This window comes from Neophocaena asiaeorientalis, unplaced genomic scaffold (assembly GCF_003031525.2).
Source record: "Neophocaena asiaeorientalis asiaeorientalis breed wild unplaced genomic scaffold, Neophocaena_asiaeorientalis_V1.1 scaffold540, whole genome shotgun sequence".
Lineage (NCBI taxonomy): Eukaryota > Metazoa > Chordata > Mammalia > Artiodactyla > Phocoenidae > Neophocaena > Neophocaena asiaeorientalis.
In genome coordinates this window covers 3,827,292-3,843,538 of record NW_020172141.1, presented here as the reverse complement: position 1 = coordinate 3,843,538, position 16,247 = coordinate 3,827,292, and the positions used below count along the sequence as shown (strand labels likewise).

The window sequence follows — 16,247 nt, the reverse complement described above, 5'->3', positions numbered from 1 at the left end:
GATTGTGAAGGGAGATGTATTTCAGCTTCTTTATCGCCACCCCCAGGCTTTCAAGAGGACTGAAGTCACTGACAACACAGCACCAGCAGTGTTCACAACAAGCGGGCCCCGTCCAAGGGCCAGTCATTCCGCCCTGAAGTCAGGCCGCACTCCCAAACTGCACAGAGTACTTATTTTGCCCCGGTCTCTGTTTAATTTTCCATGGAAACTACATCTCACGAGACTTTCCGAACCTCACCAAGATTACTGAACCTCAACAAGCTTCATTTTATTTTTTTTTTATTTTATTTATTTATTTTTATTTTTGGCTGCGTTAGGTCTTCATTGTTGTGCATGGGCTTTCTCTAGTTGTGTTGAGCGGGCGCTACTCTTCGCTGTGGTGCACGGGCTTCTCACTGCGGTGGCTTCTCTTGTTGTGGAGCACGGGCTCTAGGCGCGCGGGCTTCAGTAGTTGGGGCGCACGGGCTTAGTTACTCTGCAGCATGTGGGATCTTCCCGGACCAGAGCTCGAACCGGTGTCCCCTGCATTGGCAGGTGGATTCTTAACCACTGCGCCACCAGGGAAGTCCATCACAAGCTTCATTTTAGATACACTCTGCTCATTCCTCAAATAATCCGAAGGGGCAAGTCATGGCTCTTTCAATCAGGCCCAGCCAACATCAAGTGGAAGCTTGAAGATAAATGTTGATTTTTGGGAAAGGATCTTGCACTTAGTGCAACGATACTAACTGGGAAATAAGTTTTGAGATTTAACTTTTTTTCTTTTTTTTTTTTGTGGTACGCGGGCCTCTCACTGCCGTGGCCCCTCCCGGTGCGGAGCACAGGCTCCGGATGCGCAGGCTCAGTGGCCATGGCTCACGGGCCCAGCCGCTCCGCGGCATGCGGGATCCTCCCGGACCGGAGCACGAACCCGCGTCCCCTGCATCGGCAGGCGGACCCTCAACCACTGCACCACCAGGGAAGCCTTTTTTCATACTTTCTTGATCCCATCACCATCCTTATCTCCCCCTCTTTTTCGTGGCCATCAGAAGCTGAGTGTCACTCTCCAGCTAGTAGGTCTGCCAACGCCTATAATTTACTCTAGCACATACTCCTCTAACCATGTTAACACCAGCACCTTTACCTTCACAAGTTTCTGATATCAGTGTTTCCCAAACTCTGTCCTCCAAACATTACAACCACTGTGAAAGGATGCTGTGGTCACAGGAGCTCAGGAAGTTGTCTGTTACTTCCCCCTTGGAGACCATCTTGAAGACTCCAAGAAGTTCTGCCTTAAAGGAACCAGTTTAATGTGGTTCAACCCAGTGTGTTCCAATTTCACTTTTTTTTTTTTTCCACTTAACTTTTCAATCGGGTAACATCCTTCACACTTTGAGAAACCTTGTTAGAGCCATGACCTCTCCCATCTCCCTACCCAGCACTGCTGATTTTGCTTGGTTTCCTGGCCTCTGCAGGGCAGAAGCATTGCTGGCCTCAGGGAGTGTCACAAACTGGGTCTGGATATTCTGCTACTAAAACAGAGCAACACAGGGGCTTCCCTGGTGGCGCAGTGGTTAAGAATCCGCCTGCCAATGCAGGGGACACGGGTCCGAGCCCTGGTCCGGGAGGATCCCACATGCCGCAGAGCTCCTAAGCCTGTGTGCCACAACTACTGAGCCTGCACTCTGAAGCCCGCGAGCCACAACTACTGAGCACATGTGCCACAACTACTGAAGCCTGTGCACCTAGAGCCCGTGCTCGGCAACAAGAGAAGCCACTGCAATGAGAAGCCCTCGCACCACAACGAAGAGTAGCCCCGCTCGCTGCAACTAGAGAAAGCCCACGTGCAGCAACAAAGACCCAACGCAGCCAAAAATAAATAATAAAGAAATAAAATTTAAAACAAAAATAGAGAAATACAAAACAGAACAATATAAAGGAAAACATTTTTCCAACTCACAGGGAAATGGATAAGACTTTTCAGGTTAAATGTTTCTTCTGTAAGTTGTTCTTAGCTGGTACCTGCTATGGCTTGTCTTCATCAGCTGTTAACAGACAAAACAGTAGTAAAGTTTGGACATGTGATTTTTTAAAAAGTTACCTGATTTTTTTAAAATACAAAAGTGATACAAGCTCTTTTTTTTTTTTTCCAAGCTCTTGATAAAACACATCCAATGACATATAGGAGTATCCAGTAAAAAGTGAAAAATCCCCTCTTACCTCTCTCACACGCCCCTGAGCAAACCATTGAAAGAGACTATTTTTCCATCCATTTATTCATTGAACAAATATTTATCGTCTACTGTGTTTCTAGCACTGGAAATGTAGCAATGAACAAAACTGACCAAGTCTGCCCTCACGGAACTTACATTAAAGAGGAGAGGAGACAGACAAATACGTAAATACATCATATTTTAGATAATGGAAAGTACTATAGTAAAAAAAATAATAATAAAGCAGAATAAAGGGCATTGGGTGATCAGGGAAAGCCCCACAGATAATATGACATTTGAGCAAAGGTCTGGAGGAAAAGAGGGACTTGCCTCATGAGATCTGGGGGAAGGGTGTTCCAGGCAAAGGGAACATTGTGTGCGAAGGCCCTACGGCAGAAGAAAGCTTAAATTCAAGATCAATATGATGGCCTGTATAGCAGGAACTTAGCAAGGAGAAGAGTGGAATGAAATTATATCAGGGGTGATGGGAACATTACTTATTGGTTCATAAGGACACTGTAAGGATACATGTTGTAGGTATCCTTCTGGATTTCTATGCCACTACAGACACATTTGTGTATACATATCCCAATGTATATATTTACTTTAATCTTGCTAATGTCTGCATAATAATTCATAGTAGGTACACCATGTTTTCCTTAAAATAATTTTATTGCTAAACAAGGACCCGGGAACTCACTGGCGGTCCAGTGGTTAGGACTCCACGCTTCCACTGCAGGGGGCAAAGGTTCGATGCCTGGTCAGGGAACAAAGACCCCACATGGCGGCATGGCCAAAAAAAACACAAAAAAACAACAAGGACCTACTGTATAGCACAAGGAACTATATTCTATGTCTTATAATAACCTATAATGAAAAAGAATCTGAAAAAGAACATATATATTCTGGATCATTTTGCTGTACACCTGAAGCTAACAACATTGTAAATTAACTATACTTCAATTTTTAAAATGGTTTTAAAAAGCGCTATTAAAAAATAATTTTAGGGCTTCCCTGGTGGCGCAGTGGTTGAGAGTCCGCCTGCCGACACAAGGGACACGGGTTCGTGCCCCGGTCCGAGAAGATCCCACATGCCGCGGAGTGGCTGGGCCTGTGAGCCATGCCTGTTCTCCACAACGGGAGAGGCCACAAGAGTGAGAGGCCCGCGTACCACACACACACAAAAAAATTTATTGCTTTCCTAATTATGAACGTAATACATACTCAATGTAATTAACTTGAGAAATACAGAAAAAGAAAGCACCCATTAAACCTACAATCCAAATATACTCAATTTAGCATATTTCCTATTTTCTCAGTATTTTTTACTTAAATAACAGTGAGTGTGATCCAGTTGTCAAGACTCAATCAATGGATACGTGTGTGTGTGTGTGTGTGTGTGTGTGTGTATAGAATAAAACTTGAAAGTCCTTTTTCAGTGTCCCTCCTCGGAATCTCTCTCCACACTTATCTTTCTCTGTGTCACTTGGTAAAGGTTTGGTGTATTTACCACCAGGTTGTTGTAGTGTGTTTACATATGTATGTATTATATAAAAACATACTTTAAAAATTATACATAAAAGGAATTGTACAGAACATACTCATGTAGCTTGAAGCCAGCACATACAGATCTCCCTGCTTCTTTCTGAATTGCTACAATATATTTCACAGTACAGACAGACCATATTTTACCCATCTCTTTACTGATGGATATTTGTGGGGGTTTTTCGCTATTAAAACAACCCTGCAGGGACTTCCCTGGCGGTCCAGTGGTTAGGACTCCAGGCTTCCACTGAAAGGGGCACGGGTTCAATCCCTGGTCAGGAACTAAGATCCCACAAGCTATGTGGTGGGTGGCCGAAAAAATAAGAAATAAATAAATAAATAAAACAATGCTCCAATGAATATCCTTGAGAACGTCTCATCTCAGACGTGCAAATATTTCTTCAGGATATAGCTAGAAGTGGAATGGTATCAAAGAATATGGCACTGAAATCTGTGATTACTACAAAGTTGCCCTTCAAAAAGACAGTACAGGGGGCTTCCCTGGTGGCGCAGTGGTTGAGAATCTGCCTGCTAATGCAGGGGACACGGGTTCGAGCCCTGGTCTGGGAAGTTCCCACATGCCGCGGAGCAATTAGCCCCGTGAGCCACAACTACTGAGCCTGCGCGTCTGGAGCCTGTGCTCCGCAACAAGAGAGGCCGCGATAGTGAGAGGCCCGCGAACTGTGATGAAGAGTGGCCCCCGCTCAACACAACTAGAGAAAGCCCTCGCACAGAAACGAAGACCCAACACAGCCAAAAATAAATAAATAAAATTTTAAAAATAAAATGCTTTATTAAAAAAAAAGACGGTACCACATGCAACGAAATATTATTCAGCCTTGAAAAGGATGGAAATTCTGACACATGTGATGTGGATGCATCTTGGTGAAATAAACCAGACAAAAAGGACAAGTACTCTATGATTCCACCTATATGAGGTCCTTAGAGTAATCAAATCCATAGAGACAGAAAGTAGAATGGTGACTGTCAGGGGCTGAGGAAAGGGGATGGGGAGTCAGTGTTTAATGGGTGTAGAGTTTCAGCTTGGGACGATGAAAAAGCTCTGGAGATGATCATGGTGACGGCGCATAACAATGTGAATGTACTTGATGCCACTGAACCTTATATTTAAAAAGGGTTAAAACGGTAAATTTTGTTATGTATTTTTTAACACAATAAAAAAGAGAACTATACCAATATGAATTCCCACCAATACTGCATAAGAGTACCTAGTTCTCCAGACCCTCATATATATATATATTTTGGGGACTACACTGCCCAACTTGCAGGATCTTAGTTCCCAGACCAGGGATCAAACCTGCGCCTCCTGCAGTGGAAGCATGGAGTCCTAACCACTGGACCGCCAGGGAATCCCCTATATATATATATATATATATATATTTTTTTTAACATCTTTACTGGAGTATAATTGCTTTACAATGGTGTGTTAGCTTCTGCTGTATAACAAAGTAAATCAGCTACACGTATACATATATCCCCACATCCCCTCCCTCTTGCGTCTCCCTTCCACCCTCCCTATCCTACCCGTCTAGGTGGTCACAAAGCACCAAGCTGATCTCCCTGTGCTATGTGGCTGTTTCCCACTAGCTATTTTACATTTGGTAGTATATATATGTCCATGCCACTCTCTCACTTCGTCCCAGGTTGCCCTTTGCCCTCCCCATGTCCTCAAGTCCATTCTTTACATCTGCGTCTTTATTCCTCTCCTGCCCCTAGGTCCTTCACAACCATTTTTTAAATTTTTGTTTCGATTCCACATATATGTGTTAGCATACAGTATTTTTTTCTGACTTACTTCACTCTGTATGACAGACTCTAGGTCCATCCACCTCACTACAAATAACTCAATTTCGTTTCTTTTTATGGCTGAGTAATATTCCATTGTATATATGTGCCACGTCTTCTTTATCCATTCATCTGTCGGTGGACACTTAGGCTGCTTCCATGTCCTGGCTATTGTAAATAGAGCTGCAGTGAACATGGTAGTACATGAGTCTTTGAATTACGGTTTTCTCAGGGTATATGCCCAGGAGTGGGATTGCTGGGTCATATGGTAGTTCTATTTTTAGTTTTTCAAGGAACCTCCAGACTGTTCTCCATAGTGGCTATATCAATTTACATTCCCACCAGCAGTGCAAGAGGGTTCCCTTTTCTCCACACCTCTGCAGCATTGTTTGTAGATTTTTTTGATGATGGCCATTCTTACCTGTGTGAGGTGATACCTCATTGTAGCCTTGATTTGCATTTCTCTAATGATCAGTGACATTGAGCATTCTTTCATACGTCTGTTGACAATCTGTATGTCTTCTTTGGAGAAATGTCTATTTAGGTCTTCTGCCCATTTATGGATTGGGTTGTTTGTTTTCTTGATATTGAGCTGCATGGGCTGCTTGTAAAGTTTGGAGATTAATCCTCTGTCAGTTGCTTCATTGGCGAATATTTTCTCCTATTCTGAGGGTTGTCTTTTTGTCTTTTTTATGTTTTGCTTTGCTGTGCAAAAGCTTTTAAGTTTCATTTGGTCCCATTTGTTTATTTTTGGTTTTATTTCCATTTCTCTAGGAGGTGGGTCAAAAAGGATCTTGCTGTGATTGATGTCATAGAGTGTTCGGCTTATGTTTTCCTCTAAGAGTTTTATAGTGTCTGGCCTTACATTTAGGTCTTTAATCCATTTTTTTTTGCGGTACGCGGGCCTCTCACTGTTGTGGCCTCTCCCATTGCGGAGCACAGGCTCCGGACACGCAGGCTCAGCGGCCATGGCTCACAGGCCTAGCCGCTCTGCGGCATGTGGGATCCTCCCAGACCAGGGCACGAACCCGTGTCCCCTGCAGCGGCAGGCAGACTCTCAACCACTGTGCCACCAGGGAAGCCCTTTAATCCATTTTGAGTTTATTTTTGTGTATGGTGTTAGGGAATGTTCTAATTTCATTCTTTTACATGTGGCTGTCCAGTTTTCCCAGCACCACTTATTGAAGAAGCTGTCTTTTCTGCATCGTATATTCTTGCCTCCTTTATCAAAGATAAGGTGACCATATCCAATATATATTAATAATCACTTGAATTTTGGATAATTTGAAGGGCAAAAATGACACTGTTTTAATTTGCATGTCCCTGATTAAACTTGTGAGATTAAACACTTTTTTGCATTTTTTGACATTAATTTGTACTGCAAATTACCTGTTCACATCTTTGCCCGTTCTTATTATTAATTTGTAGGACCGCCTTATACATTCTAAAAAGTAATCATTTTTCTGTTGTAACTGTCATAAATAGTGTCTTTCAGAGGGTTATTTCACTTTTTGTTTATGGTGTCTTTGTAAAAACCGAAGTTTTGGATTTCAAAAGGAATCTGCCAATCCTTTTCTTTATGATTTCTGGGCCAAAGAAGTGAGGGAGCCGTTCTGAAAATTGGGGGCCTTCCCTCCATCCCTCAAGGCCAGTGCTTGAGAGGCATGGACCACACGCTGAAGGAGTGGAGGGGCTGGGCCAGCAGGGCCACCTGGCCCCAGAACTCAGGCTGCTGCGCGAAGCAGCAGCAAGTTCACATCCATCCGCGCAGGAGGCTCTGGAGCGGGAGAAGGCCGGAGGGAGGCCCGGCTCTGCTCACATCCATCGGCGCAGGAGGCTCTGGAGCGGGAGAAGGCCGGAGGGAGGCCCGGCTCTGCTCAGCTTGCCTTTCTTCAGACTTCTAGTTTTCAGAACTGCTTTGCTCTCCCTGAGTCAGAGCGGAAAATACTGACCATTGCATCCAGCAAAGGGGATGCTTAAGCATTTGGGAGAGAAAAGGGCCTTTGGGGCTTACCCAAAGAAGGCCTTCCTCCCCAGGGAGAATGCTCTCCCCTTCCATAATCCTCGGCCTTCCCACCCTGCTACATATGGGTTAGCTGGCAGCCCCAACACCTCCTGCTTTGCCCTGGCTTCTGAGAATCGGCACCCCGGCCCCTCCCACTCCTGTGAAAGCTGTTTTCCTGAGCATCAGGCCTGAGTGTAATCACCTTTAGAAGCTCAAGAGGCCTGCTCTCTTTTTGCAGCCAATACTTAAGTTCAGATGCTCTGACGGCCTTTTAGATGATGCTACGCCTGCCCCAAGCTTTTCCTGGAGGCTCCTGTTCCCACAACAGCCAGGACCTCGGGAGGGACCAAGGCCCCGAGCCACCCAAGGGCATGAGCAGGGAGCTGAGACAAACAGAGACCTCCAGAGGCGAGAAGACAGAGGCTGAAGGGGTGCAGCGGGGGCTGGAAGAGTATGCACGTTGCATCCTCTGCACTCCTCTGGCACCCCCACCCCCACCCCGACGCTGAAACCTCTGCGACCTCCTCTCCTCTTTTCTGTAAAACCACAAGAAGGCAGGTGGAGACTGCTCAGTCCTAGTAAAGTGCTGGTGGTTTCCTCTAAGAGGCTGCTCTCCTGCAGACTCAGGTCATCCACCTAAAATAATTCACTCATCTCACTTCCAGCTTTGCCGTCCCCACTTGTATTTCAGGCCAGAGCAGTGCAGCACGGCTCCAACCTCTGGCCACGAGGTTCAGGTGAGTGGGGCGCAAAATGGGTCTCCTCACATGGAAATTTATAGTGAAATACGGGGCCCATGCCTAAAGACATACCCCAAAGTATATACACCATCTGTGCAGGCTCTCTGGGGTGACCCAGGAACACAGAACGTAAGGGGCAGAAGGTGGAGACACAAACTTTCTGTGGGGCATGGTTTGGTCTCACCCAGAAATCAGCAAATATCACCACTTCCATCCGGACAGATGGGGCCGAACAGCTCTGTGTGAATATGGGCCTAAACATCTCCTGGGGACACGAGTTCTGGGCCTTACTCCAAAGCCTCACGTGTGGAGAAATAAAATTTGTCCTTCTGGGCAGGGAGGGAGAGGGATGGACTGGGAGTTTGGGGTTAGTAGATGCAAACTATTACATTTAGAATGGATAAACAAAAAGGTCCTACTGTATAGCACAGGGAACTCTGTCTAATTTCCTGGGATAAACCAGAATGGAAAAGAATATTTAAAATAATGTCTATATGTGTCTAACTGAGTCACTTTGCTGTACAGCAAACATTAGCACAACATTGTAAATCAACTATACTTCAATTAAAAAAATAAAAAAGAAAAAAAAATTGGTTCTTCTTACCCTGTGCAAAGTGCTGAGGCCGCCCAGACAAACATGCCCAGTCACCAAGTGGAACAGGCCTGTAACATCCCCATTTACCAGGGATGATAAATACCAAGCTAGGTCAGGGTCAGGAGCCCTGAGGGCTGCTTCCCAAGACAGGGGAGGGTGTGAAAGTCTCCTGGGGTGCTGGGGGGGACGCGCTGTTCTGAATTGGGACGATGAAATGGAGGAGTGGGTCTGCTCCTGCCTCTCCCCCACCATTGCGCTGGAACATGCAGTACCTGCTGCTACCCCTCCAGTGACTCTCATCTCCGCTCCAGGCCTCTGGAGCCAAATCAGGGTGGCCCAGACCTCCTGTGTTTGGGAGATGCTGAGAAAAACAGGCTGGGACTGACTGATTTCGGCAATTGCCTACTCATCCCCCTCCAAACAACCAGGCCTAACGGATGACATTGTAGGGGTGAGTCCCTCTGGAGAGCACAGTGTGAAAACAGCCCTGGAGGGGTTGTTCTGTGGGTCGAGGGGTGGCTGGCTGTGTTCTCTGGAGCCTCCCTCTGGGGTTTATCTACTCCCCATGCGCTGAGCTTGTTGGGGCCTGCGGACAGAACAGAATATACCCAGAGGATATAGTATGGCAACCTCCTCTGCTCTCAATATGGCACTTCTGATACTTCTGGTCACCAAATGTGAGGTTGTTTTTTTTTTCCCCAACACTAACCAATTCAGCAACACCAGCTGGGTGTCCTACAATTTAACTAAATTCTGACACTATCTACTTGGAGACAGGTCAGATCCCACAGGTTAAGGACATCACCACATTCAAGAGAAAAGCTACACACTGCATGATCTTCAGAATAAGAATTTTAAATTAGGTTAATAAACATGTTAAAAGATAGAAGGAAGCTATTGGAACTACAAAACAAGAAAACACCAAAAAGAACCAATAAGAGAGACTAGGTTGAATACGTAATAGTTGGACTAAAAAATAATATTTAAACATTCTCTTGAATGGATGAATTAGACAGCTGAAGAATGAATTAGTGAACTGGAAGAACAGAAATTCCCCAAAAGGAAAAAGGAAAGAACAAAGGAACAGAAAGTATAAAACAGAAGCTAAGAGATATGGAGGATAAAAGTAGAAGTGGTAACATTTAGAAAATAGGAGTCCTGGAAGAAGGAGATAAAAATGGAGGGAAGGAAAGGCAAAATAAATAAAAGCAAAAATAAACAAATGGGACCTAATCAAACTTATATGCTTTTGCACAGCAAAGGAAACCATCAACAAAATGAAATGACAACCTATGGAAGGGCAGAAAATATCTGCAAATGATGCAGTCGACAAGAGTTTAACTTCCAAAATATACAAAACAGCTCATGTAGCTCAATAAAAATCAAAAAATCGGCAGAAGACCTAAATAGACATTTCTCCACAGAATACATACAGGTGCCCAAGAAGCACATGAAAAGATGTGCTAACTAATAACATTGCTAATTGGGACTTCCCTGGTGGTGCAGTGGTTAAGAATCCACCTGCCAGTGCGGGAAACATGGGTTCAAGCCCTGGTCTGGGAAGATCCCACATGCGGTGGAGCAACTAAGCCCGTGCGCCACAACTACTGAGCCTGCGCTCTAGAGCCCGAGAGCCACAACTACTGAGCCCACGAGCCACAACTACTGAAGCCCATGAGCCTAGAGCCCGTGCTCCACAACAAAGAGAAGTCACCGCAATGAGAAGCCCGTGCACCACAACGAAGAGTAGCCCCCGCTCGCCGCAACTAGAGAAAGCCTGCGTGCGGCAACGAGGAGCCAACACAACCAAAGATAAGTAAAATTTTTAAAAAACATCACTAATGGGTTTCCCTGGTGGCGCAGTGGTTGAGAGTCTGCCTGCCGATGCAAGGGATGTGGGTTCGTGCCCCGGTCCGGGAAGATCCCACGTGCCGCGGAGCAGCTGGGCCCGTGAGCCATGGCCACTGAGCCTGCGCGTCCGGAGCCTGTGCTCCGCAACGGGAGAGGCCACAACAGTGACAGGCCCGCGTACCGCAAAACAAAAACAAAAACAAAAACAAAACAAAACAAAAAATCACTAATTATTAGAGAAATGCAAATCAAAACTACCATGAGGTATCACCTCACACCGGCCATCATCAAAAAGTCTACAAATAAAAAATGCTGGAGAGGGTATGGAGAACAGGATGGAGGTTCCTTAAAAAACGGAAAATAGAGTTACCATTTGATTCAGCAATCCCACTTCTGGGCATATATCCAAAAAAGACAAAAACTCTAATTAGAACTGAGATCCTGCGAGCCACACGGCACAGCCAAAAAAAAAAAAAAAGAAAAAAGGAAAAAATATATAGCTAAGAACAAAGAAAAAGGGGAAATACTTTCATAAAACCAACCATTGAAGTCAGAATTAAAATAACTTTTGCACACATGAGTCCAGAGCTGGTAGAGCCCTGGCGCTTCTGCAGGTTTGAGGTACAGAAGTGAATTCAGAGCCCCAGCCCCTGGCATGAGCCCTTTATTGGGCAGGACCAGCTCTCTGGGTTGGAGGTTAATTGATGCCCCCTACTTCAGCCTCTGGAAAGCCCCTTCCCTCTCTTTCCTTCTCCGACATTCTCCCTGAGTTTCTCAGGCTCGGGCAGATTTGTGCACCAGCTGTCATGTGGTACCTGGCTTATTTACAAGAGAGGCTGGGAACCCCTTTAGCCTTGGGGTACCCAGGGCCCTGGGAGCTGCTGGGGTGGGGGAGGGAGGAGAGGGTCTGATCCCTGCATATACCCTCCCTTGGAAACACACCTCTTCCTCTTCCCTAGTCACCTAGCAAAACCTGAAGCCTGGAGGAGTCCTGCACCTGCCTTTGGGGGAGGGTACCACACACCTCAGCTGACTGGCTTCATTTTAAATTCATGACGACAAAACCCGAAGGGGTTTGAGCACTGCCCTGCAGTTCTCCATTTCTCTAGGAGGTGATAGGCTCTATTTCTTCAACCTTCCCACACCCTTACTCCCAGATGGTGACCTTGACCTCACGTTTCTTTGAGAAAACACCGGCCATCAGACCTTCCCACCCTTGGCCTGAAACCTGTCTACACTTGGACCACCTGACTCCTTTTCTCGCTCCATGAACAGAGATGAAAACCTCCACTTGGGCCATCCTCTCACCTTCTTGAGGTCTCTGTTCTTGCAAGTACCCTTCCCCCTGCACTGACCACTGGACATGCATCAGCATACAAACAGAATCTGTCATTTCATGGACAGCTGATCTTTAAACGAACAATCCCCACCCACCTTGACCTCACATCTCCTTAGTTACTGTGCCACCTCCCTGCTTCCCTGTATAATGAAACACCTCCAAAGGGTGGTCTGCACATTATCCCAACTTCAACTTCTTCACCTTCTGTGGGCAGAGGGGGTGGGGATGACTTCAGATTGTCTTGAAAAAAGAAATAAAACATCACAACCATGGTTTAAAAATGGCTTCCTCCCCAAGCCCCTCTAAAGTGATCATAGAAGATTAAAAAAAAAAAAAAGTAAATCCACAGGGACAAAGAGAGTAGGAGGGGAGACCAGGCAGAGGCACGGCCAGCAGTGTTTGCGTCATGGACGGTGGATGGCCACTCGTAACTCAGTAGAGAAGCTGAGACCTAGTGCCCTGGGAACCCAAGCACAGAGGAGACCCTGCTGACTGGGGGGAATGAAGTGGACACCTGTCTGCTAAACTGTGGGAACTGTGACATCACCCATGGAGGATGCTCAGTGAAGCCCCATCCACACAGCTGGCTTTCTGGTGCCAGACATTCGAGGAAAGCCTCTTCCATGAAAGGCAGAGATCCCCCCAAAACAAACAGAAAAAGTGGAACTGGGACCAAAGGAGACCATGCAGAGAAACAAAGGAGACTCTGATGCATAAGCTTTCCTGTTCTCGCTCCAACTCACTGGACCCAAGTGCTGCTTTCAGGCTGTGCTGGCCTGGACACTCAGCCTTCCTGGCCAACAACCTTTCTCTTCTGAGATGGGTTTTTAACATTGAGGCAGGCCCCTGGGGCACCCTGGGGCTCTGAGGGAGGGTCTAACAGTCAACTCTAACTCACTCTCCACAACTTACATGATAAAGTCTAAATGTGAGTGGCATTTCTGAAACGTCCTAAACCCTTGTTCTGCACTCCTGTCCCTGGTTCTTGAGTCAACTTGTCCTTCCCTCTGCTGTGGTCTGAAAGTCTGTGTGCCCCCCAAAACTCACAGGTTGAAATCCTATTGCCCAGGATGACAGTATTAGGAGGTAGGGCTTTGGGAAGTGCTTAGTACAGGAGGATGGAGCCCTCATGAATGACATTAGTGTCCTTATAAAGGAGACCCAGAGGGATGTTGCCCTTGCACCTGGTGAGGATACAGGGAGAAGGCCCTGGCTACCATCCTGGTCCTTACCAGTAGGTGACCATGCTGGGGCCTTGACTTGAACTCCCAGCTTCCAGAACTAAGAGGAATAAATGTCTGTTGTTTATAAGCTACCTAGCCTGTGGTAGCAGCCTGAATGGACTAAGGCACCTTCAAAACATCCTTCCTTTCCAGGCCTGCACTAGCCCCAGGCAGGGACAACAAATTTTCCTCAAAGTCTAGGGGCCTGGGAGGTGGTCAGACACTGCCAAGGGGAACTGCAGCAAAAGCAAGACATGTGGGACCTTAAAGGAAGCCAGGGATGACACATACTGTGTGACTGCACTCACATGACATTGTGGAGACCGCAGACGTAGAGGACAGAAATCATCAGTGGTTACCAGACCATGGCGGTGGGGGAGGGGCGGGCAAAGGGGCACCAGAGCACATTTTGGGGTGATGACAATGTTCTGTATCTTGACCACTGTGGTGGTCATTGTGGCCTCTCCCGTTGCGGAGCACAGGCTCCTGACGCGCAGGCTCAGCGGCCATGGCTCACGGGCCCAGCCGCTCCGCGGCACGTGGGATCTTCCCGGACCGGGGCACCGGGGCACGAACCCGCGTCCCCTGCATCGGCAGGCGGACTCTCAACCACTGCGCCACCAGGGAAGCCCATGCTTGTATATTCTTGTCAAAATTCTCTGACCTGTTGGCTTTAAAGGGGTGTAAATTCTTAAAAATTACAAAGCACATTAAAGTTATAAAGGGTGTAAGTTATACTACAATAAACCTGACTTTTAAAAAAAAAGAGATGGGAACGCAAAAGGAGACGGGACCGCCCGCTTCCAATCCCACCGCCATCACCTGCGAACGGAGCTGTAATCGAGAGCGAGCCAGTTAACTTCACCCCTCAGACTCCGTTTCCGCTTCTCAAAAATCGAGAAGCCCACACATCTCCCTCCCAGCGTGGAGGTGGGGCGTAAAAAAGAGAAAGCCTCCGAGGCGCCGGCTCGAGCGCGCGCCTCCAGCTTTGCCCACGCCCAGAAAGCCCGAGGCAGGTGCCTCCCTACCCGCTGGGTGCGCCCCGCGGGCGCGCACCCGCTCCCCTGGACGGAGGAGGGGGCCACAGCCCGGACGCCCGCACTCCCGCGCTGTGACAGGGGAGGGGAGGGGGGCGTCAGCGGGGAGGCTCTGCCGCGCTCCTACCGCGTCCTTACCTGGAGGCCCAGCAGGACCGCGGCCACCTGGCTCCCGCGGCGCGTCGGGAAAAGGGGCGGGGCCTCACCTGGGCGGGTAATTGAGGGGACGCGAAGGGAGGGGCTCCCTCGGGAAACTGGCTGTGCTAGCGACGCTGAGGCGCGGAGGGGAGGAGTCGCGGGTGTGGGCGTGGCTGAGGCGTGGAGGCGGGCCCTTTGCGTCACCTGCTTGGTCTCCTGATTGGCATTCACCCCTCGGTGCTTGACCGCGGGTTCTTTGGCTCGACCTCGGACGCATCCCGGCTCATCCTTTGTCTCGGTCAGGCTATCTGATGCTTCCTTGGTCCAGGCTGACTCAGCCTGCGTCTGGTCTTTCTCCTGTCGCTGTCGCTGGTTCTGGCCTGCCTATCTGGCCTCAGGCTGTGCCCCTCTAATCGGGCTTGACTCTGTCCCTTTGACCAGAGCTTCCTCTCTCTGCCCCGTCTGTATCTCGCTTCCGCCTCCCCACACCCCCTTTCTCTATTCTTGTCTCCCAGACGACTGAATATCCTTCTCTCCCGGTCTTTTCAGTAGTAAAATCAGTCATCTATTAGCCAGTAGGGGGGCTGTTTATGACGGGCCCAGATCCAGCCCGAGGTCGGGGAAATTCCCCAGAGGCTATGCGCTTGGGACTGGGTTCCCGGATTTAGCCCTCGGCCTGGCTGTGGTTATTCTGAGTCCCGGGAGAGAGGCCCCACATCTGGGCCTGGCTGAGCAGTGTCCTGCGGGGCGCTGAGGCCCTGTGGGAAGGGGCAGCTCGCTTTCCCTGAGAGCCAGAAGCCTCCCAGGCCAGGAGGGCCCCACCCACAGCAGCAGGACTTCGGTCCCGTTCTCCTGCAGGAGGCACCCTTGGCCTCCGTGGCCCTCTGAGGTGTCAGCCAGTATTCTCCTCTCCCATTACGATTCTGCTCAACTCCAGTCCCCGTCCCCCTTGTTCCAGGAAGCCTGTCCAGCCTCCTAAACTGGCTTATTTCTATTTCTTCTCTGTCAGTCTCAGACACAAAGCTGCTCAGAGAGGCTGCATCTGGCCAGTAAACAGGCCCAGCCCAGGCTCTGGACCAAGTTTTGGGAGAAGCAAAGGTGCAGGCTCTGGCTCGTGCACCCCGCTTCCCCCCCAAGTCCCACCCTCCCTTCCCTCCGAGGCCAGAGCAATTCCCTCCTTCCCACTCTGGACCCCTCTCTCCCACCTCTCTCTAGAATTTAGATTAATTATGTACAGGCTTCAGACATCTCTTGCACAGCTGAGTTGGGCTTTCTGTTTCCTTGTTTAACTCTGCAAGAGATGCCATATTTGTTTTTCTAAAGGCAGTGGTAAAAAATTCAAATAGTCCAAATGATGCATATCGAAAAGGAAGTTGCCTTCCCACCCTCCACCCTTAGTTCCCCACTCCAGAGGATATCTCGGATGCACTTTTTTCTTTCTTTCTTTCTTTTTTTCTGTTTTTGGCTGCGTGGCATGCGGGATCTTAGTTCCAGACCAGGGATGGAACCCATGCCCTCTGCAGTGGAAGCACGGAGTCTTAACCACTGGACCACCAGGGAAGTCCCCTGCTGCACCTTTTTTGAACCTCTTACTTGTTTTTTGTTAAAATCGACTCTGAAAATCAATTCAAGTGAAAAAACATGCCTTTACAAAAAGTTACTAAGTGTGAAGTGAAACACATGGAAAGATTGAGCCTAAAGACTGCTTGGGGGAGATTTTCCTTGCATGGAGACTGGACTGGTTGAAGCTTTTGAAACATGAGTCCAGCGACCTTG

The 16,247-nt window shown here is 47.9% G+C and overlaps 1 long non-coding RNA gene across 1 annotated transcript; it reads right to left on the bottom strand.

Moving 5' to 3' along the window:
- Positions 1–464: 464 nt before the first annotated feature.
- Positions 465–14,518, bottom strand: LOC112405076 (uncharacterized). Its single transcript, XR_003004264.1, has 3 exons — positions 14,472–14,518; positions 1,940–2,024; positions 465–670 (listed from the first exon to the last, which is right to left on the bottom strand). It is a non-coding gene; the product is annotated as an uncharacterized LOC112405076 (long non-coding RNA).
- Positions 14,519–16,247: the final 1,729 nt, after the last annotated feature.